Source organism: Convolutriloba macropyga, chromosome 13 (assembly GCF_964194025.1).
Source record: "Convolutriloba macropyga chromosome 13, txConMacr16.3, whole genome shotgun sequence".
In the NCBI taxonomy this organism is placed as follows: domain Eukaryota; kingdom Metazoa; phylum Xenacoelomorpha; order Acoela; family Convolutidae; genus Convolutriloba; species Convolutriloba macropyga.
Window position 1 is genome coordinate 11,331,930 of NC_134480.1, and position 22,942 is coordinate 11,354,871.

Consider the following 22,942-nt stretch of genomic DNA (forward strand, 5'->3'; position numbering starts at 1 on the left):
GTAGAAGGCCTTTCACATTATGGCTCCTATTTATATCGGAGGATTAAGCAATCTGGATTGCGCAAACTCCAAAATAAAAAACTTGAGAACAAAAGCAAGCAAAATTTTTCGAGAAAGAAAGACACATTTACAATCCTTTCATCAGACTCAATTCAACAGAAAATAAGAATGGGAGTTATATAGGTTCGCAGGAAACAAAGAAACATTCGCAAACGGCAATTTTTAAGACACTGCGTGAATAGTCACCTAATGATGAGTTCAAATCGCACGTTTTGAATGACTCCAAAAAAATTAGACGACGCTAACAAAATTCTTAAAAAATCTACGCCGGTTTTTTTTACCATCCACGCATTCCAAACACAATCTAAGTTTTACATCTCACTCTTGTAGCAACTGGAAAAAACAAACCGCGTTTATACACTTCATCAATTCAGACTTCTAAAAATCAAACATACATAGAGTAAACTATCACGCAGTCATGGCCGAGTGGTTAAGGCGTCTGACTTGAAATCAGATGGGTCCTACCCGCGCAGGTTCGAATCCTGCTGACTGCGATCAAATCTTTTTATTTTCCAAAAAAATTCGGGCTCGGGCCTTGCTTGGCTCAAATCAAATTTGTATTAACTTCTTAGCTTACGCCTTTTATTCAAATACTGTAGCGTTTGAACAAACGAACACTTGAACATGATGTCTTTCATCACGTGAATCAGTTTTAAAAGATAATGGCATGAAGTGAAAAGAACTATTAGAATCAGCTGCCAAGCGACCAATTGTTTGCTGACTAAACTGGTAATTAAACTTCGATGAGAAAATCTTGGTCATGTTTAGCGTGAAAATTATCGAAATCTGCAAGTATGACGCCAAAAAGGCCCCAACACATTTTGTGATTTGCGCTCACTACGGTTTCAACAAACGATAATATTAAACAGCCCCGCTCAATAATCAAGTCCTGTACTTATTTCACCTGACGTGAACAAAAAAGGGTTCTTCAAAATCTACAACACTTTACACACAGAATGTTTTAAAAAATTAAACCACTTACGAATGGCAGTTCAACAGAGCAGCCCACAAAACTTTTAGAATATTTCGAATAAACAGATAGCTGGTTGACACATACAGTCTTGTCCGGAGTTGTTAAAGAATCTAAAATCAAAAGCACCCACTTGGCATTGAAATTCAGCCACTTCTCTGATTTCTAATTTTAAAATTGTTGTAAAACCAGCAGCATTAGGAAAACAATTGATCACCAAAAAATGAAATGCTGAAATCAAAATCTCGTCAAGCTAAAAGCCAACATTTTTCTGAAGAACCCAAGCTTTCTGTTGCAAAAAGGTCTATGGAACGAGAAGAAATGCCGGAGTGGTTAAGGCGTCTGACTAAAAAGCAGATGGGAGTCGTTCCGCCTGGGTTCGAATCCTGCTAAATGCGCAAGTTTTACTTTTAATTGAAGACCAGAAATATAGGTGGTGCTTTAAAGAAAGACACAAACAAAAAAAACGAAAACATTTCTTAAAACGAGGAACGGCAACGAGTAGAAGGCCTTTCACATTATGGCTCCTATTTATATGGGAGGATTAAGCAATCTGGATTGCGCAAACTCCAAAATAAAAAACTTGAGAACAAAAGCAAGCAAACTTTTTCGAGAAAGAAAGACACATTTACAATCCTTTCATCAGACTCAATTCAACAGAAAATAAGAATGGGAGTTATATAGGTTCGCAGGAAACAAAGAAACATTCGCAAACGGCAATTTTTAAGACACTGCGTGAATAGTCACCTAATGATGAGTTCAAATCGCACGTTTTGAATGACTCCAAAAAAATTAGACGACGCTAACAAAATTCTTAAAAAATCTACGCCGGTTTTTTTTACCATCCACGCATTCCAAACACAATCTAAGTTTTACATCTCAATCTTGTAGCAACTGGAAAAGAATAAAACGCATTTCAACACTTCGTCAAAATAGCCTTCTAAAAATCAACCAGGTAACATGCATTGATTAAATTATCACGCAGTTATGGCCGAGTGGTTAAGACGTCTCACTCGAAATCAGAAGGTTTCTAGCCTCGCAGGTTCGAATCCTGCTGACTGCAATCACAACTTTCCATTGCCCAAAAGAATTCTGGCACGGCCCTTGCTTGGTTAAAATCAAATACGTATTAATTTCTTAGCTTACGCTTTTTATTAAAATTCTGTAGCGTTTGAACAAACGAACACGAGAACCTGTCTTTTTCACCACATGAATCAGTTATAAACGATTAGGGCATGAAGTGAAAAGAACTATTAGAATCAGCTGCCAAGCGCACTATTGTTTCCTCACTAAACTGGTCATTGAACTTCAAAGTGAAAAGTCTACTCATCTTTAGCGGTGAAAATTTATCGACATCTGCGAGTATGGCGCCAAAAAGGCCCCCAGAAATTTTTTGATTTGCTCATTATGGTTTCAACAAACGATAATATTAAGGTGCCCAGCTCAATAATCAACTGCTGTAATTAATTAACCTAATTTGAACAAAAAAGTTCTTCATAATCTAGAAGACTTTATCCACGGAAAGTTAGAAAAACATTCAACCAATTGAGAAAGGCAGTTCAACAAGGAAGCCCAAAATATTTGTTAAATGACAGATAGCTGATTGACACAAACAGTCCTGTCCGGAGTTGTTAAAGCATCCAAAATGAAAAGCACCCACTTGGTATTGAAATTCATCCACTTCTCTGGTTTCTAATTTTAAAATTGTTGTAAAACCAGCAGCAATAGTAAAACAATTGATCACTAAAAATGAATTGCTTAAATCAAAAACTCGCCAAAATAAAAGCCACCATTTTCCTGAAGAACCCAAGCTTTCTGTAGCAAAAAGCTCTATGGAACAAGCAGGAATGCCGGAGTGGTTGAGGAGTCTCACTAGAAAGCAGATGGGGGCTTTCCGCCTGGGTTCGAAGCCTGCTAACTGCGGTAGTTTTATTTTTAAATGAAGACCAGAAATATACGTGGTGCTTTAAAATAAGACACAGAGAAAAAAACACGAAAACACTTCTTAAAACGAGGAACGGCAAAAAGTACAGAGCTTTCACATTACGGCTCCTATTTATGTTGGAGGATTAAGCAATCTGTATTGCGCAAACTCCAAAATAAAAAACTTTAGAACAAAAGCGACCAAAGTTTTTCGAGAAAGAAACACACATTTACAATCATTTCATCAGACTCGATTCAACAGAAAATAAGAACATGGGAGTTATATAGTTCATCTTCTTAGGTTCGCAGGAAACAAAGAAACACTGGCAAACTGCAACTAGTAAGACACTGCGTTAAAAGTCACCTAATGATGAGTTCAAATCACAAGGTTTGAATTACTCCAAAAAATTCGATGACGCTAACAAAATTCTTTAAAAATCTACGCCTGTTTTTTTAGCATCCACGCAATCCAAATTCAATCTAAGTTTTACATCTTACTCTCTTAGCAACTGGAAAAGACTGAACCGTGTTTGTACACTTCATCAATTCAGCCTTCTAAAAATCAACAAAGTAACATGCGTTGATTCCGTTATCACACAGTCATGGCTGAGTGGTTAAGGCGTCGGACTCGAAATCAGATTGTTTCTACCCGCGCAGATTCAAAGCCTTCTGGTAGCGATCAAAACTTTTGATTGCCCAAAAACATTCTGGCACGGCCCTTGCTTTTTTAAAATCAAAAACCTATTAACTTCTTAGCTCACGCCTTTTATTCAAATGCTGTAGCGTTTGAACTAACAAAAATTTGAACGTGTCTTCTTCAAATGAATCAGTTCTAAAAGACTGGGCATGAAGTGAAAAGAACTATTAGAGTCAGCTGCCAAGCGCACTATTGTTTCCTCACTAAACTGGTCATTGAACTTCAAAGTGAAAAGTCTACTCATCTTTAGCTGTGAAAATTTATCGACATCTGCAAGTATGGCGCCAAAAAGGCCCCCAGAAATTTTTTGATTTGCTCATTATGGTTTCAACAAACGATAATATTAAGGTGCCCAGCTCAATAATCAACTGCTGTAATTAATTAACCTAATTTGAACAAAAAAAAGTTCTTCATAATCTAGAAGACTTTATCCACGGAAAGATAGAAAAACATTCAACCAATTGAGAAAGGCAGTTCAACAAGGAAGCCCAAAATATTTTTTAAATGACAGATAGCTGATTGACACAAACAGTCCTGTCCGGAGTTGTTAAAGCATCCAAAATGAAAAGCACCCACTTGGTATTGAAATTCATCCACTTCTCTGGTTTCTAATTTTAAAATTGTTGTAAAACCAGCAGCAATAGTAAAACAATTGATCACTAAAAATGAATTGCTTAAATCAAAAACTCGCCAAGCTAAAAGCCACCATTTTCCTGAAGAACCCAAGCTTTCTGTAGCAAAAAGCTCTATGGAACAAGCAGGAATGCCGGAGTGGTTGAGGAGTCTCACTAGAAAGCAGATGGGGGCTTTCCGCCTGGGTTCGAAGCCTGCTAACTGCGGTATTTTTATTTTTAAATGAAGACCAGAAATATACGTGGTGCTTTAAAATAAGACACAGAGAAAAAAACACGAAAACACTTCTTAAAACGAGGAACGGCAAAAAGTACAGAGCTTTCACATTACGGCTCCTATTTATGTTGGAGGATTAAGCAATCTGTATTGCGCAAACTCCAAAATAAAAAACTTTAAACAAAAGCAACCAAAGTTTTTCGAGAAAGAAACACACATTTACAATCATTTCATCAGACTCGATTCAACAGAAAATATCAACATGGGAGTTATATAGTTCATCTTCTTAGGTTCGCAGGAACCAAAGAAACACTGGCAAACTGCAACTAGTAAGACACTGCGTTAAAAGTCACCTAATGATGAGTTCAAATCACAAGGTTTGAATTACTCCAAAAAATTCGATGACGCTAACAAAATTCTTTAAAAATCTACGCCTGTTTTTTTTAGCATCCACGCAATCCAAATTCAATCTAAGTTTTACATCTTACTCTCTTAGCAACTGGAAAACACTGAACCGTGTTTGTACACTTCATCAATTCAGCCTTCTAAAAATCAACAAAGTAACATGCGTTGATTCCGTTATCACACAGTCATGGCTGAGTGGTTAAGGCGTCGGACTCGAAATCAGATTGTTTCTACCCGCGCAGATTCAAAGCCTTCTGGTAGCGATCAAAACTTTTGATTGCCCAAAAACATTCTGGCACGGCCCTTGCTTTTTTAAAATCAAAAACCTATTAACTTCTTAGCTCACGCCTTTTATTCAAATGCTGTAGCGTTTGAACTAACAAAAATTTGAACGTGTCTTCTTCAAATGAATCAGTTCTAAAAGACTGGGAGTGAAGTGAAAAGAACTATTAAAGTCAGCTGCCAAGCGCACTATTGTTTCCTCACTAAACTGGTCATTGAACTTCAAAGTGAAAAGTCTACTCATCTTTAGCTGTGAAAATTTATCGACATCTGCAAGTATGGCGCCAAAAAGGCCCCCAGAAATTTTTTGATTTGCTCATTATGGTTTCAACAAACGATAATATTAAGGTGCCCAGCTCAATAATCAACTGCTGTAATTAATTAACCTAATTTGAACAAAAAAAAGTTCTTCATAATCTAGAAGACTTTATCCACGGAAAGTTAGAAAAACATTCAACCAATTGAGAAAGGCAGTTCAACAAGGAAGCCCAAAATATTTTTTAAATGACAGATAGCTGATTGACACAAACAGTCCTGTCCGGAGTTGTTAAAGCATCCAAAATGAAAAGCACCCACTTGGTATTGAAATTCATCCACTTCTCTGGTTTCTAATTTTAAAATTGTTGTAAAACCAGCAGCAATAGTAAAACAATTGATCACTAAAAATGAATTGCTTAAATCAAAAACTCGCCAAGCTAAAAGCCACCATTTTCCTGAAGAACCCAAGCTTTCTGTAGCAAAAAGCTCTATGGAACAAGCAGGAATGCCGGAGTGGTTGAGGAGTCTCACTAGAAAGCAGATGGGGGCTTTCCGCCTGGGTTCGAAGCCTGCTAACTGCGGTATTTTTATTTTTAAATGAAGACCAGAAATATACGTGGTGCTTTAAAATAAGACACAGAGAAAAAACACGAAAACACTTCTTAAAACGAGGAACGGCAAAAAGTACAGAGCTTTCACATTACGGCTCCTATTTATGTTGGAGGATTAAGCAATCTGTATTGCGCAAACTCCAAAATAAAAAACTTTAGAACAAAAGCAACCAAAGTTTTTCGAGAAAGAAACACACATTTACAATCATTTCATCAGACTCGATTCAACAGAAAATATCAACATGGGAGTTATATAGTTCATCTTCTTAGGTTCGCAGGAAACAAAGAAACACTGGCAAACTGCAACTAGTAAGACACTGCGTTAAAAGTCACCTAATGATGGGTTCAAATCACAAGGTTTGAAATACTCCAAAAAATTCGATGACGCTAACAAAATTCTTAAAAATCTACGCCTGTTTTTTTTAGCATCCACGCAATCCAAACACAACCTAAGTTTTACATCTTACTCTTTTAGCAACTGGAAAAAACTGAACCGTGTTTGTACACTTCATCAATTCAGCCTTCTAAAAATCAACAAAGTAACATGCGTTGATTCCATTATCCCACAGTCATGGCTGAGTGGTTAAGGCGTCGGACTCGAAATCAGATTGTTACTACCCGCGCAGATTCGAAATCTTCTGACAGCGATCAAAACTTTTGATTGCCCAAAAACATTCTGGCACGGCCCTTGCTTGTTTAAAATCAAAAACCTATTAACTTCTTAGCTCACGCCTTTTATTCAAATGCTGTAGCGTTTGAACTAACAAAAATTTGAACGTGTCTTCTTCACATGAATCAGTTCTAAAAGATTGGGGCATGAAGTGAAAAGAACTATTAGAATCAGCTGCCAAGCGCACTATTGTTTAATCACTAAACTGGTCATTAAACTTCGATGTGAAAAGTTTACTCATCTTTAGCGGTGAAAAAATATCGACATCAGCAAGTATGGCGCCAAAATCGCCCCCAGAAACTTTTTGATTTGCGCTCATTACGGTTTCAACAAACACGATAACATTAAGGTGCCCCGCTCAATAATCAATTGCTGTAATTATTTCACCTAATATGAACAAAAAAGGGTTCTTCATAATCTAGAAGACTTTACCCACGGAATGTTTTAAAACATTAAACCACTAAAGAATGGCAGTTCAAAAAGGAAGCCCAAAATATTTGTTAAATAACATATAGCTGATTGACACAAAAAGTCCTCTCCGGAGTTGTTAAAGCATCCAAAATCAAAAGCACCCACTTGGTATTGAAATTCAGCCACTTCTCTGGTTTCTAATTTTAAAATTGTTGTAAAACCAGCAGCAGTAGTAAAAAAATTGATCACTAAAAATGAAATGCTGATATCAAAAACCCGTCAAGCTAAAAGCCACCATTTTCCAGAAGAACCCAAGCTTTCTGTCGCAAAAAGCTCTATGGAACGAGCAGTAATGCCGGAGTGGCTGAGGCGTCGCACTAGAAAGCAGATGGGGGCTTTCCGCCTCAGTTCGAAAACTACTAACTGCGGTAGTTTTACTGTTAATTGAAGACCAGAAATATACGGGGTGCTTTAAAAAAAGACAAAAAAAAACACTTCTTAAAACGAGGAACGGCAAAAAGTACAGGGTTTTCACATTACGGCTCCTATTTATGTTGGAGGATTAGGCAATCTGTCTTGCGCAAACTCCAAAATAAAAAAACTTTAGAAAAAAAGCAACCAAAGTTTTTCGAGAAAGAAACACACATTTACAATCATTTCATCAGACCCGATTCAACAGAAAATAAGAACATGGGAGTTATATAGTTCATCTTCTTAGGTTCGCAGGAAACAAAGAAACACTGGCAAACTGCAACTAGTAAGACACTGCGTTAAAAGTCACCTAAGGATGAGTTCAAATCACAAGGTTTGAATTACTCCAAAAAATTCGATGACGCTAATAAAACTCTTAAAAAAACTAAGCCTGTTTTTTTTAGCATCCAAGCATTAAAAACACAATCTAAGTTTTACATCTCACTCTCTTAGCAACTGGAAAATAATGAACCGCGTTTGTACACTTCATCAATTCAGCCTTCTAAAAATCAACAAAGTAACATGCGTTGATTAAATTATAACGCAGTCATGGCTGAGTGGTTAACGCGTCTGACTCGCAATGAGATGGTTTCTACCCGCGGAGATTCGAATCCTTCTGACTGCGATCCAAACTTTTGATTGACCAAAAAAATTCTGGCGCGGCCCTTGCCTGTTTAAAATCAAATACTTATTAACTTCTTAGCTCACGCCTTTGTTCAAATGCTGTACCGTTTGAACAAACGAAAACTTGAACGTGTCTTTTTCATCAAATGAATCAGTTATAAAAGATTGGTGCATGAAGTGAAAAGAACTATTAGAATCAGCTGCCAAGCGCACTATTGTTTCCTCACTAAACTGGTCATTGAACTTCAAAGTGAAAAGTCTACTCATCTTTAGCTGTGAAAATTTATCGACATCTGCGAGTATGGCGCCAAAAAGGCCCCAACACATTTTGTGATTTGCGCTCACTACGGTTTCAACAAACGATAATATTAAACAGCCCCGCTCAATAATCATGTCCTGTATTTATTTCACCTGACATGAACAAAAAAGGGTTCTTCATAATCTATAAGACTTTACCCACAGAATGTTTTAAAATATTAAACTACTTAAGAATGGCAGTTCAACAAGGAAGCCCAAAAAAGTTTTTAAATAACAGATAGCTGATTGACTGAAACGGTCCTATCCGGAGTTGTTAAAGCGTCCAAAATCAAAAGCACCCACTGGGGTTTGAAATTCAGCCACTTCTCTGGTTTTTGATTATAACATTGTTAAGAAACCAGCAGCGCTAGTAATATATTTGATCACTAAAAACGAAATACTGAAATCGAAAACTGTCGTCAAGATAAAAGCCACCATTTTTTCTGAAGAACCCAACCTTTCTGTTGCAAAAATATCAAATCCAAGAGCAGTAATGCCCGAGTGGTTAAGGCGTCAAACTTGAAAGAAATTGATTGTCTTTCCACCTGGGTTCGAATCCTGCTAACTGCTGTAGATTTCCTTTTAATTGAAGACATAAAACATACGTGACGCTTTAAAGGCGGACACAGAAAAAAACACAGAAACACTTCTTAAGACGAGAACAACGGCAACGAGTAGAAGGCCTTTCACATTATGGCCCCTATTTATGTTGGAAGATTAAGCAATCTGGATTGCGGAAACTCCAAAGTTAAAAACTAGAACAAAAGCAACCAAACTTTTTCGAGAAAGAAACATACATTTACAATCCATTCATCAGACTCAGTTCAACACAAAATAGGAACATGGGAGTTATATAGTTCATCTTCTTAGTTTCGCAGGTAACAAAAAAATATTCGCAAACGGCAATTATTAAGACACTGCGTGAATCGCAAAGTTTGAATTATTCCAAAAAAATTAGATGACGCTAACAAAATTCAAAAAAATCTACTCTAGTTTCTTAAAGGCCGCAAAAAATTTTTGTGATTTGCACACATTACGATTTCAATAAACGCTAATATTGAGATGTCCCGCTGTAACCTGACTTGAACAAAAAAGGGTACTTCATATTCTACAAGAAATATACGGGGTGCTTTAAAAAAAGACAAAAAAAAACACTTCTTAAAACGAGGAACGGCAAAAAGTACAGGGTTTTCACATTACGGCTCCTATTTATGTTGGAGGATTAGGCAATCTGTCTTGCGCAAACTCCAAAATAAAAAAACTTTAGAAAAAAAGCAACCAAAGTTTTTCGAGAAAGAAACACACATTTACAATCATTTCATCAGACCCGATTCAACAGAAAATAAGAACATGGGAGTTATATAGTTCATCTTCTTAGGTTCGCAGGAAACAAAGAAACACTGGCAAACTGCAACTAGTAAGACACTGCGTTAAAAGTCACCTAAGGATGAGTTCAAATCACAAGGTTTGAATTACTCCAAAAAATTCGATGACGCTAATAAAACTCTTAAAAAAACTAAGCCTGTTTTTTTTAGCATCCAAGCATTAAAAACACAATCTAAGTTTTACATCTCACTCTCTTAGCAACTGGAAAATAATGAACCGCGTTTGTACACTTCATCAATTCAGCCTTCTAAAAATCAACAAAGTAACATGCGTTGATTAAATTATAACGCAGTCATGGCTGAGTGGTTAACGCGTCTGACTCGCAATGAGATGGTTTCTACCCGCGGAGATTCGAATCCTTCTGACTGCGATCCAAACTTTTGATTGACCAAAAAAATTCTGGCGCGGCCCTTGCCTGTTTAAAATCAAATACTTATTAACTTCTTAGCTCACGCCTTTGTTCAAATGCTGTACCGTTTGAACAAACGAAAACTTGAACGTGTCTTTTTCATCAAATGAATCAGTTATAAAAGATTGGTGCATGAAGTGAAAAGAACTATTAGAATCAGCTGCCAAGCGCACTATTGTTTCCTCACTAAACTGGTCATTGAACTTCAAAGTGAAAAGTCTACTCATCTTTAGCTGTGAAAATTTATCGACATCTGCGAGTATGGCGCCAAAAAGGCCCCAACACATTTTGTGATTTGCGCTCACTACGGTTTCAACAAACGATAATATTAAACAGCCCCGCTCAATAATCATGTCCTGTATTTATTTCACCTGACATGAACAAAAAAGGGTTCTTCATAATCTATAAGACTTTACCCACAGAATGTTTTAAAATATTAAACTACTTAAGAATGGCAGTTCAACAAGGAAGCCCAAAAAAGTTTTTAAATAACAGATAGCTGATTGACTGAAACGGTCCTATCCGGAGTTGTTAAAGCGTCCAAAATCAAAAGCACCCACTGGGGTTTGAAATTCAGCCACTTCTCTGGTTTTTGATTATAACATTGTTAAGAAACCAGCAGCGCTAGTAATATATTTGATCACTAAAAACGAAATACTGAAATCGAAAACTGTCGTCAAGATAAAAGCCACCATTTTTTCTGAAGAACCCAACCTTTCTGTTGCAAAAATATCAAATCCAAGAGCAGTAATGCCCGAGTGGTTAAGGCGTCAAACTTGAAAGAAATTGATTGTCTTTCCACCTGGGTTCGAATCCTGCTAACTGCTGTAGATTTCCTTTTAATTGAAGACATAAAACATACGTGACGCTTTAAAGGCGGACACAGAAAAAAACACAGAAACACTTCTTAAGACGAGAACAACGGCAACGAGTAGAAGGCCTTTCACATTATGGCCCCTATTTATGTTGGAAGATTAAGCAATCTGGATTGCGGAAACTCCAAAGTTAAAAACTAGAACAAAAGCAACCAAACTTTTTCGAGAAAGAAACATACATTTACAATCCATTCATCAGACTCAGTTCAACACAAAATAGGAACATGGGAGTTATATAGTTCATCTTCTTAGTTTCGCAGGTAACAAAAAAATATTCGCAAACGGCAATTATTAAGACACTGCGTGAATCGCAAAGTTTGAATTATTCCAAAAAAATTAGATGACGCTAACAAAATTCAAAAAAATCTACTCTAGTTTCTTAAAGGCCGCAAAAAATTTTTGTGATTTGCACACATTACGATTTCAATAAACGCTAATATTGAGATGTCCCGCTGTAACCTGACTTGAACAAAAAAGGGTACTTCATATTCTACAAGACTTACCCACAGACTGTTTTAAAGAAATAAACCACTTAAGAATGGCAGTTCAACAGAGCAGCCCACAAAATTTTCCAAATAAACAGAGAGCTGATTGACTCATACAGTCTTGTCCGGTGTTGCTAAAGCATCTGAAATCAAAAGCACCCACTCGGTTTGAAATTCAGCCACTTTTCTGGATTCTGATTTTAACATTGTTGTAAAAACCAGCAGCACTAGCAATACTTTTTGGTCACTAAAAAGGAAATACTGAAATCATCTTCTGAGGTTCGCAGGAAACACAAAAACATTTGCAAAGGGCGATTATTAGTACACTGCGTGAATAATCACCTAATGATGGGTTCAAATCGCAAGGTTTGAATTACGCCAAAAAAATTGATGACGCTAACAAAATTCATAAAAAATCTACGCCAGTTTTCTTTAGATCCAAGCCTTCCAAACATAATCTAGGTTCTGCATCTCACTCTTGTAGCAACTGAAAAGAACAAACCGCAACTGGAAAAGAAGAAATCTACACTTCATCAAATCAGCCTTGTAAAAATCAACAAAGTAACAGATATTGAGTAAACTATCACGCAGTCATGGCCGAAGGGTTAAAGCGTCTGACTTGAAATCAGAGGGTTTCTAACCGAGCAGGTTCGAATCCTGCTGGCTGCGATCACAAGTTTTGATTGCCCACAAAGATTCTGGCACGGCCCCTGCTTGGTTAAAATCAAATTTATATTAACTTCGTAGCTTACGCCTTTTATTCAAATACTGTGGGGTGTGTGAACAAACGAACACTTGAAAATCACGTGAATCGGTTTTAAAAGATAGGGGCATGAAGTGAAAAGAACTATAAGAATCAGCTGCCAAGAGACCAATTGTTTGCTAACTAAATCTGCAAGTATGACGCCAAAAAGGCCCCAAAACATTTTGTGATTTGCGCTCATTACGGTTTTCTAAGGAACGAGCAGTAATGCCGGAGTGGTTAAGGCGTCTCACTAAAAAGCAGATGGGTGCTTTCCGACTGGGTTCGAATCCTGCTAATTTTGGTAGTTTTATTTTTAATTGAAGACCAGAAATATACGCGGTGCTTTGAAAAAAAGACACAGAGAAAAAAACACGTAAACACTTCTTAAACCGAGGAACGGCAAAAAGTACAGGGCTTTCACATTACGGCTCCTATTTATGTTGGAGGATTAAGCAATCTGTATTGCGCAAACTCCAAAAAAAAAAAAACTTCAGAACAGAAGCAACCAAACTTTTTCGATAAAGAAACACACATTTGAAATAATTTCATCAGACTCAATTCAACAGAATATAAGAACATGGGAGTTATATAGTTCATCTTCTCAGGTTCGCAGGAAACAAAGAAACACTCGCAAACTGCAACTAGTAAGACACTGCGTTAAAAGTCACCTAATGATGAGTTCAAATCGCAAGGTTTGAATTACTCCCAAAAAAAATTCGATGCTGCTAACAAAATTCTTGAAAAATTTACGCCAGTTTTTTTTAGCATTCACGCATTCCAAACACAACCAAAGTTTTACATCTCACTCTTGTAGCAACTGAAAAGGTCTAAACCGCGTTTCTACACTTCATCAATTCAGCCTTCTAAATATCAACAAGGTAACATACATTGATGAAACTGTCACGCAGTCATGGCCGAGTGGTTAGGGCGTCTGACTCGAAATCAGAAGGATTCTATCCGTGCAGGTTCGAATCCTGCTGACTGCGCTCCAAACTTTTGATTGACCAAAAAAATTCTTGCACGGCCCTTGCTTGTTTAAAATCAAATACGTATTAACTTCTTAGCTCACGCCTTTTATTCAAATGCTGTAGCGTTTGAACAAACGAAAACTTGAACGTGTCTTGTTCGTCACATGAATCGGTTATAAAAGATTGGGGCATGAATTGAAAAGAACTATTAGAATCAGCTGCCAAGCTACCTATTGTTTGCTCCTTAAACTGCTCATTAAACTTCGATGTGAAAAGTTTACTCATGTTGAGCGGTGAACAATTAATTAAATCTGCAAGTCTGGCGCCAAGGTCGCCCCCAAAAATTTTGTGATTTGCGCTCATTACGGTTTCAACAAACGATAATATTAAGCTGCCCCGCTCAATAATCAAGTCCTCTATTTATTTCACCTGACATGAACAAAAAAGGGTTCTTCATAATCTATAAGGCTTTACCCACAGAATGTTTTAAAAAATTAAACCACTTAAGAATGGCAGTTCAACAAGGCAGCCCTCAAAGCTTCTTTCAAATAAACAGATAGCTGATTAACTCATACAGTCTTGTCCGGAGTTGTTAAAGCCTCCAAAATCAAAAGCACCCACTCGGGTTTGAAATTCAGCCACTTCTCTGGTTTCTGATTATAACATTGTTGTGAAACCAGCAGCGCTAGTAATATGTTTGATCACTAAAAACGAAATGCCGCAGTCAAAAACTGTCGTCAAGCTAAAAGCCACCATTTTTCTGAAGAACCCAACCTTTCTGTTGCAAAAATCTCTTTGCCAAGAGCTGTAATGAGCGATTGGTTAAGGCGTCTAACTAGAACGCCGTTGTTGGTTTTTCTACCTGTGTTCGAATCCTGCTGACTGCGATAGATTTCCATTTAATTGAAGACAAAAAACAAACCTGACGCTTCAAAGAAGGACACAGAAAAAAACATAGCAATACTTCTTAAGACGAGAAGAACAGCAAAGCGTAGAAGGCCTTTCACATTATAGCCCCCATTTATGTTGGAAGATAAAGCAATCTGGATTGCGGAAGCTCCAAAATTAAAAACTAGAAAAACCAAACTTTTTCGAGAAAGAAACATACATTTACAATCCATTCATCAGACTCAGTTCAACACAAAATAGGAACATCGGAGTTATATAGTTCATCTTCTTAATTTCGCAGGTAACAAAAAAATATTCGAAAACGGCAATTATTAAGACACTGCTTGAATAGTCACCTAATGATCAGTTCAAATCGCAAAGTTTGAATTATTCCATAAAAATTAGATGACGCTAACAAATCCAACACGTTCCGCCTGGGTTCGAATCCTGCTAAATGCGCAAGTTTTACTTTTAATTGAAGACCAGAAATATAGGTGGTGCTTTAAAGAAAGACACAGACAAAAAAACGAAAACATTTCTTAAAACGAGGAACGGCAACGAGTAGAAGGCCTTTCACATTATGGCTCCTATTTATATTGGAGGATTAAGCAATCTGGATTGCGCAAACTCCAAAATAAAAAACTTGAGAACAAAAGCAAGCAAACTTTTTTGAGAAAGAAAGACACATTTACAATCCTTTCATCAGACTCAATTCAACAGAAAATAAGAATGGGAGTTATATAGGTTCATTGTAGGACACTGCGTGAATAGTCACCTAATGATGAGTTCAAATCGCAAGGTTTGAATTACGCCAAAAAAAATAGATGACGCTAACAAAATCCAAAAAAAAATCTACGCCAGTTTCTTCTAGCACCCAAGCCTTCCAAACACAATCTAGGTTCGGCATCTCACTCTTGTTTGCTACAAGAGTGAGATGCAGATTCTAGATTGTGTTTGGAAGGCTTGGATGCCAGAAGAAACTGGCGTAGATTTTTTTGAATTTTGTTAGCGTCATCTAATTTTTTTGGAATAATTCAAATTTTGCGATTTGAACTCATCATTAGGTGACTATTCACGCAGTGTCTTAAAAATTCCCGTTTTCGAATATTTTTTTAATTCCTGCGGACCTAAGAAGATGAACTATGTAACTCCCATGTTCTTATTGTCTGTTGAACTAAGTCTGATGAATGGATTGTAAATGTATGTTTCATTCTCGAAAAAGTTTGGTTGCTTTTGTTATAAAAAACCAACAAAACAACTGAAAAAAAACAAAATTCTACAATTCATCAATTCAGCCTTCTTAAAACCAACAAAGTAACATACATCGACTAACCTATCACGCAGTTATGGCCGAGTTGTTAAGGCGTCGGACTCGAAATCAGGTGAGGTCTACCAGCGCAGGTTCGAATCCTGGGGACTGCGATCGCAACTTTTGATTGACCAAAAAATTCTGGCACGGCCCTTGCTTGTTTAAAAACAAATATGTATTAACTCCTTAGCTTCCGCATTTCATTCAAGTGCAGTAGCGTTTGAACAAACGAACACTTGAACGTGTCTTTTTCATCAAATGAATCAGTTATAAAAGATTGGTGCATGAAGTGAAAAGAACTATTAGAATCAACTACCAAGCGCACTATTGTTTGCTCACTAAACTGGTCATTAAACTTCGATGTGAAAAGTTTACTCAGTGTAGGCGGTGAAAAATTAGAAATCTGCAAAGCACGTATGGTGTCAAAAAAGACACCAACAATTTTGATTTGCGCTCGTTACGGTTTCAACAAACAATAATATTAATATGCCCCCGCTCAATAATCAAGTCCAGTAACTATTTCAACTGAATTGAACTGAACACAAAAGGGTGCTTAATAATCTACAAGACTTAACTCACAGAACGTTTTAAAAAATTAAACCACTTAAGAATGGCAGTTCAACAAGGAAGCCCGAAAAATTTTTTAAATAACAGATAGCTGGTTGACTAAAACAGTCCTGTCCAGAGTTCTAAAGCATCCAAAATCAAAAGCACCCACTCGAGTTTGAAATTCAGCCACTTCTCTGGTTTCTGATCATAAAATTGTTGTAAAATCAGCAGCGCTAGTAATATATTTGAGCACTAAAAACGAAATGCAGAAATCAAAAACTGTCGTCAAGCTAAAAACCATCATTTTTTCTGAAGAACCCAACCTTTTTGTTGCAAAAATCTCTATGCCAAGAGCAGTAATGCCCGAGTGGTTAAGGCGTCTAATTAGAAAGCAGATGGAGGTCTTTGCGCCTGGGTTCGAATCCTGCTGACTGAGGTAGAAGTCCATTTAATTGAAGACCAAAACAGAGGTGGCCTTTCACATCATGGCCCCTATTTATGTTGGAAGATTAAACAATCTGGATTGCGGAAACTCCAAAACTAAAAACTTTACAACAAAAGCAACCAAACTTTTCCAAGAAAGAAACATACATTTACAATTCATTCATCAGACTCAGTTCAACAGAAAAAAAGAACATGGGAGTTTTATAGTTCATCTTCTTAGGTCCGCAGGAATTAAAAAAAATTCGAAAACGGGAATTTTTAAGACACTGCGTGAATAGTCACCTAATGATGAGTTCAAATCGCAAAATTTGAATTATTCCAAAAAAATTAGATGACGCTAACAAAACTCAAAAAAATCAACGCCAGTTTCTTCTAGCATCCAAGCCTTCCAAACAAATCTAGGTTCTGCATCTCACTCTTGTAGCAACTGAAAAGAACAAACCGCAACAGGAAAAGAAAAAATCTGCACCTCATCAAATCAGCCTTGTAAAAATCAACAACAGAAAAACATACATTGATTCAACTAGCGCGCAGTCATGGCCGAGTGGTTAAGGCGTCTGACTCAAAATCAGATGTGTTCTACCCGCGCAGGTTCGAAGCCTGCTGACTGCGAGCACAATTTTTGTTGCCCAAAAAAAGAAACAAACACTTGAACATGTCTCTTTCATTAAATGAATCATTCATAAAAGATTGGGGCATGAAGTGAAAAAAACTATTAGAATCAGGTGCCAGCGACCTATTGTTTGCTCACAAAACTGGTCATTACACTTCGATGTGAAAAGTTCACTCAGTTTTGGAGGTAAGAAGTTATCGAAGTCTGCAGGTATGGTGTCAAAAGTGCTCCTAAAAATTTTGTGATTTGCGCTCATTACCGTTTGAACAAATGATAACATTAAAATGTCCCGCTGAATAATTAAGTGCAGATTTTTAGAGAAAGACGCATGCTACCCGCTCAGGTTCGAATCCTGCTGACTGCGAGCAAAATGTCTGCTTGCCCAAAACAATTCTCACACGGTCCATGATTGATCAACATCAAATACGTTTCAACCTCTTAGCTTAAGATTGTTATTCCACTGCAGTAGCCTTTGTAAAAAACAAACACTTGAACATGTCTTTTTCATCACATGAATCAGTTATAAAAGATTAGGGCATGAAGTGAAAGAACTATTAAAATCAGCTGCCAAGCAACATATTGAGCAACATATTGTTTGAAAAATCAAATTAATAAATAAATAAGAACTCTTAAAAAATCTACGCCCGTTTCCTCTAGCATCCAAGCCTTCCAAACACAATCTAGGTTCTGCATCTCACTCTTGTAGCAACTGGAAAGAACAAACCGCAACTGGAAAAGAAAAAATCTACACTTCATCAAATCAGCCTTGTAAAAATCAACAACAGAGTAACATACATTGATTCACCTATCACACAGTCATGGCCGAGTGGTTAAGGCGTCTGACTCGAAATCAGATGGGTTCTACCCGCGCAGGTTCGAATCCTGCTGACTGCGAGCACAATTTTTGTTGCCCAATAAAATTATGGCACGGCCCTTGCTTGGTTAAAATCAAATACGTATTAACTCCTTAGCTTACGCCTATGATTCAAAACTTTAGCGTTTGAACAAACAAACACTTGAACGTGTCTTTTTCATCACATGAATCAGTTATAAAAGATTAGGGCATGAAATGAAAGAACTATTAAAATCAGCTGCCAAGCAACATATTGAGCAACATATTGTTTGAAAAATCAAATTAATAAATTAATAAGAATTCTTAAAAAATCTACGCCAGTTTCCTCTAGCATCCAAGCCTACCAAACACAATCTAGGTTCTGCATCTCACTCTTGTAGCAACTGAAAAGAACAAACCGCAACTGGAAAAGAAAAAATCTACACTTCATCAAATCAGCCTTGTAAAAATCAACAACAGAGTAACATACATTGATTCACCTAGCACGCAGTCATGGCCGAGTGGTTAAGGCGTCTGACTCGAAATCAGATGGGTTCTACCCGCGCAGGTTCGAATCCTGCTGACTGCGAGCACAATTTTTGTTGCCCAAAAAAATTATGGCACGGCCCTTGCTTGGTTAAAATCAAATACGTATTAACTTCTTAGCTTACGCCTATGATTCAAAACTTCAGCGTTTGAACAAACAAACACTTGAACGTGTCTTTTTCATCACATGAATCAGTTATAAAAGATTAGGGCATGAAATGAAAGAACTATTAAAATCAGCTGCCAAGCACCATATTGAGCAACATATTGTTTGAAAAATCAAATTAATAAATTAATAAGAATTCTTAAAAAATTTACGCCAGTTTCCTCTGGCATCCAAGCCTTCCAAACACAATCTAGGTTCTGCATCTCACTCTTGTAGCAACTGAAAAGAATAAGTCGCAGCTGCAAAAGAAAAAATCTACACTTCATCAAATCAGCCTTGTAAAAATCAACAACAGACTAACATACATTGATTCACCTATCACGCAGTCATGGCCGAGTGGTTAAGGCGTCTGACTCGAAATCAGATGAGTTCTACCCGCGCAGGTTCGAATCCTGCTGACTGCGAGCACAATTTTTGTTGCCCAAAAAAATTATGGCACGGCCCTTGCTTGGTTAAAATCAAATACGTATTAACTTCTTAGCTGACACCTATTATTCAAAACTTGAGCGTTTGAACAAACAAACACTTGAACATGTCTCTTTCATTAAATGAATCAATTATAAAAGATTAGAGCATGAAGTGAAAGAACTATTAAAATCAGCTGCCAAGCAACACTTTCAGCAACATATTGTTTGAAAAATCAAATTAATAAATAAATAAGAATTCTTAAAAAATCTACGCCAGTTTCCTCTAGCATCCAAGCCTTCCAAACACAATCTAGGTTCTTCATCTCAATCTTGTAGCAACTGAAAAGAACAAACCGCAACTGGAAAAGAAAAAATCTACACTTCATCAAATCAGCCTTGTAAAAATCAACAACAGAGTAACATACATTGATTCACCTAGCACGCAGTCATGGCCGAGTGGTAAAGGCGTCTGACTCGAAATCAGATGGGTTCTACCCGCGCAGGTTCGAATCCTGCTGACTGCGAGCACAATTTTTGTTGCCCAAAAAAATTATGGCACGGCCCTTGCTTGGTTAAAATCAAATACGTATTAACTTCTTAGCTTACGCCTATGATTCAAAACTTCAGCGTTTGAACAAACAAACACTTGAACGTGTCTTTTTCATCACATGAATCAGTTAGAAAAGATTAGGGCATGAAATGAAAGAACTATTAAAATCAGCTGCCAAGCACCATATTGAGCAACATATTGTTTGAAAAATCAAATTAATAAATTAATAAGAATTCTTAAAAAATTTACGCCAGTTTCCTCTGGCATCCAAGCCTTCAAAACACAATCTAGGTTCTGCATCTCACTCTTGTAGCAACTGAAAAGAATATGTCGCAGCTGGAAAAGAAAAAATCTACACTTCATCAAATCAGCCTTGTAAAAATAAACAACAGACTAACATACATTGATTCACCTATCACGCAGTCATGGCCGAGTGGTTAAGGCGTCTGACTCGAAATCAGATGGGTTCTTCCCGCGCAGGTTCGAATCCTGCTGACTGCGAGCACTATTTTTGTTGCCCAAAAAAATTATGGCACGGCCCTTGCTTGGTTAAAATCAAATACGTATTAACTTCTTAGCTGACACCTATTATTCAAAACTTGAGCGTTTGAACAAACAAACACTTGAACATGTCTCTTTCATTAAATGAATCAATTATAAAAGATTAGAGCATGACGTGAAAAGAACTATTAGAATCAGCTGCCAGCGACCTATTGTTTGCTCACAAAACTGGTCATTACACATCGATGTGAAAAGTTCACTCAGTTTTGGAGGCAAAAAGTTATCGAAGTCTGCAGGTATGGTGTCAAAAGTGCTCCTAAAAATTTTGTGATTTGCGCTTATTACCGTTTGAACAAATGATAACATTAAAATGCCCCGCTGAATAATTAAGTGCAGATTTTTCGAGAAAGACGCATGCTACCCGCTCAGGTTCGAATCCTGCTGACTGCGAGCAAAATGTCTGCTTGCCCAAAACAATTCTCACGCGGTCCATGGTTAATCAACATCAAATCCGTTTCAACCTCTTAGCTTAAGCTTTTTATTCAACTGCAGTAGCCTTTGTAAAAAACAAACACTTGAACATGTCTTTTTCATCACATGAATCAATTATAAAAGATTAGAGCATGAAGTGAAAGAACTATTAAAATCAGCTGCCAAGCAACACTTTCAGCAACATATTGTTTGAAAAATCAAATTAATAAATAAATAAGAATTCTTAAAAAATCTACGCCAGTTTCCCCTAGCATCCAAGCCTTCCAAACACAATCTAGGTTCTTCATCTCACTCTTGTAGCAACTGAAAAGAACAAACCGCAACTGGAAAAGAAAAAATCTACACTTCATCAAATCAGCCTTGTAAAAATCAACAACAGAGTAACATACATTGATTCACCTAGCACGCAGTCATGGCCGAGTGGTTAAGGCGTCTGACTCGAAATCAGATGGGTTCTACCCGCGCAGTTTCGAATCCTGCTGACTGCGAGCACAATTTTTGTTGCCCAAAAAAATTATGGCACGGCCCTTGCTTGGTTAAAATCAAATACGTATTAACTTCTTAGCTTACGCCTATGATTCAAAACCTTAGCTTTTGAACAAACAAAAACACTTGAACGTGTCTTTTTCATCACTTGAATCAGTTCTAAAAGATTAGGGCATGAAGTGAAAAAACTATTAAAATCAGCTGCCCAGCAACATATTGAGCAACATATTGTTTGAAAAATCAAAGTAATAAATTAATAGGAATTCTTAAAAAATCTACGCCAGTTTCCTCTAGCATCCAAGCCTTCCAAACACAATCTAGGTTCTGCATCTCACTCTTGTAGCAACTGAAAAGAACAAACCGCAACTGGAAAAGAAAAAATTTACACTTCATCAAATCAGCCTTGTAAAAATCAACAACAGAGTAACATACATTGATTTACCTAGCACGCAGTCATGGCCGAGTGGTTAAGGCGTCTGACTCGAAATCAGATGGGTTCTACCCGCGCAGGTTTGAATCCTGCTGACTGCGAGCACAATTTTTGTTGCCCAAAAAAATTATGGCACGGCCCTTGCTTGGTTAAAACCAAATACGTATTAACTTCTTAGCTTACACCTATTATTCAAAACTCGAGCGTTTGAACAAACACTTGAACATGTCTCTTTCATGTCTCTTTCATTAAATGAATCAGTTAGATTAGGGCATGAAGTGAAAAGAACTATTAGAATCAGCTGCCAAACAACATATTGTTTGCTCACTAAACTGGTCATTAAACTTCGGTGTGAAAAGTTTACTCATGTTTGGCAGTGAATAATTATCGGAATCTGCAAGTACGGTGTAAAAAAGGTCACAAAAATTTTTTGTGATTTGCACTCATTACGGTTTCAATAAAGGCTAATATTAAGAGACCCCGCTGTAATTATTTCAGCTGACTTGAACAAAAAAGGATACTTCATAATCTACAAGACTTGCCCACAGATTGGTTAAGGCGTCTGACTAGAAAGCAGATGGGGGTCGTTCCGCCTGGGTTCGATTCCTGCTAAATGCGCAAGTTTTACTTTTAATTGAAGACCAGAAATATAGGTGGTGCTTTAAAGAAAGACACAGACAAAAAACATATTGTTTGAAAAATCAAATTAATAAATTAATAAGAATTCTTAAAAAATTTACGCCAGTTTCCTCTAGCATCCAAGCGTTCCAAACACAATCTAGGTTCTGCATCTCACTCTTGTAGCAACTGAAAAGAGCAAGCCGCAATTGGAAAAGAAAAAATCTACACTTCATCAAATCAGCCTTGTAAAAATCAACAACAGAGTAACATACATTGATTCACCTATCACGCAGTCATGGCCGAGTGGTTAAGGCGTCTGACTCGAAATCAGATGTGTTCTACCCGCGCAGGTTCGAATCCTGCTGACTGCGAGCAAAATTTTTGTTGCACAAAAAAATTATGTCACGGCCCTTGCTTGGTTAAAATCAAATACGTATTAACTTCTTAGCTGACACCTATTATTCAAAACTTGAGCGTTTGAACAAACAAACACTTGAACATGTCTTTTTCATTAAATGAATCATTTATAAAAGATTGGGGCATGAAGTGAAAAGAACCATTAGAATCAGCTGCCAGCGACCTATTGTTTGCTCACAAAACTGGTCATTACACTTCGATGTGAAAAGTTCACTCAGTTTTGGAGGCAAAAAGTTATCGAAGTCTGCAGGTATGGTGTCAAAAGTGCTCCTAAAAATTTTGTGATTTGCGCTCA

At 37.1% G+C, this 22,942-nt stretch overlaps 1 protein-coding gene and 13 non-coding genes across 14 annotated transcripts in view; 13 read left to right on the forward strand and 1 right to left on the reverse strand.

Annotated features, from left to right (window-relative positions):
- The window catches only part of LOC142351599 (ATP-binding cassette sub-family C member 4-like), a 220,811-nt gene that overhangs the window by 31,482 nt on the left and 166,387 nt on the right, over nt 1-22,942 (reverse strand). The window lies entirely within an intron of this gene.
- On the forward strand, nt 473-554 carry Trnas-uga (transfer RNA serine (anticodon UGA)). The gene has a single exon. It is a non-coding gene; the product is annotated as a tRNA-Ser (tRNA).
- Trnas-cga (transfer RNA serine (anticodon CGA)) lies at nt 2,012-2,093 on the forward strand. Its single transcript has one exon. It is a non-coding gene; the product is annotated as a tRNA-Ser (tRNA).
- On the forward strand, nt 12,271-12,352 carry Trnas-uga (transfer RNA serine (anticodon UGA)). The gene has a single exon. It is a non-coding gene; the product is annotated as a tRNA-Ser (tRNA).
- Nucleotides 13,333-13,414, forward strand: Trnas-cga (transfer RNA serine (anticodon CGA)). The gene has a single exon. It is a non-coding gene; the product is annotated as a tRNA-Ser (tRNA).
- On the forward strand, nt 17,117-17,198 carry Trnal-caa (transfer RNA leucine (anticodon CAA)). Its single transcript has one exon. It is a non-coding gene; the product is annotated as a tRNA-Leu (tRNA).
- On the forward strand, nt 18,012-18,093 carry Trnas-cga (transfer RNA serine (anticodon CGA)). Its single transcript has one exon. It is a non-coding gene; the product is annotated as a tRNA-Ser (tRNA).
- On the forward strand, nt 18,539-18,620 carry Trnas-cga (transfer RNA serine (anticodon CGA)). The gene has a single exon. It is a non-coding gene; the product is annotated as a tRNA-Ser (tRNA).
- Nucleotides 19,066-19,147, forward strand: Trnas-cga (transfer RNA serine (anticodon CGA)). Its single transcript has one exon. It is a non-coding gene; the product is annotated as a tRNA-Ser (tRNA).
- Nucleotides 19,593-19,674, forward strand: Trnas-cga (transfer RNA serine (anticodon CGA)). The gene has a single exon. It is a non-coding gene; the product is annotated as a tRNA-Ser (tRNA).
- Trnas-cga (transfer RNA serine (anticodon CGA)) lies at nt 20,120-20,201 on the forward strand. Its single transcript has one exon. It is a non-coding gene; the product is annotated as a tRNA-Ser (tRNA).
- Nucleotides 21,100-21,181, forward strand: Trnas-cga (transfer RNA serine (anticodon CGA)). Its single transcript has one exon. It is a non-coding gene; the product is annotated as a tRNA-Ser (tRNA).
- On the forward strand, nt 21,629-21,710 carry Trnas-cga (transfer RNA serine (anticodon CGA)). Its single transcript has one exon. It is a non-coding gene; the product is annotated as a tRNA-Ser (tRNA).
- On the forward strand, nt 22,520-22,601 carry Trnas-cga (transfer RNA serine (anticodon CGA)). Its single transcript has one exon. It is a non-coding gene; the product is annotated as a tRNA-Ser (tRNA).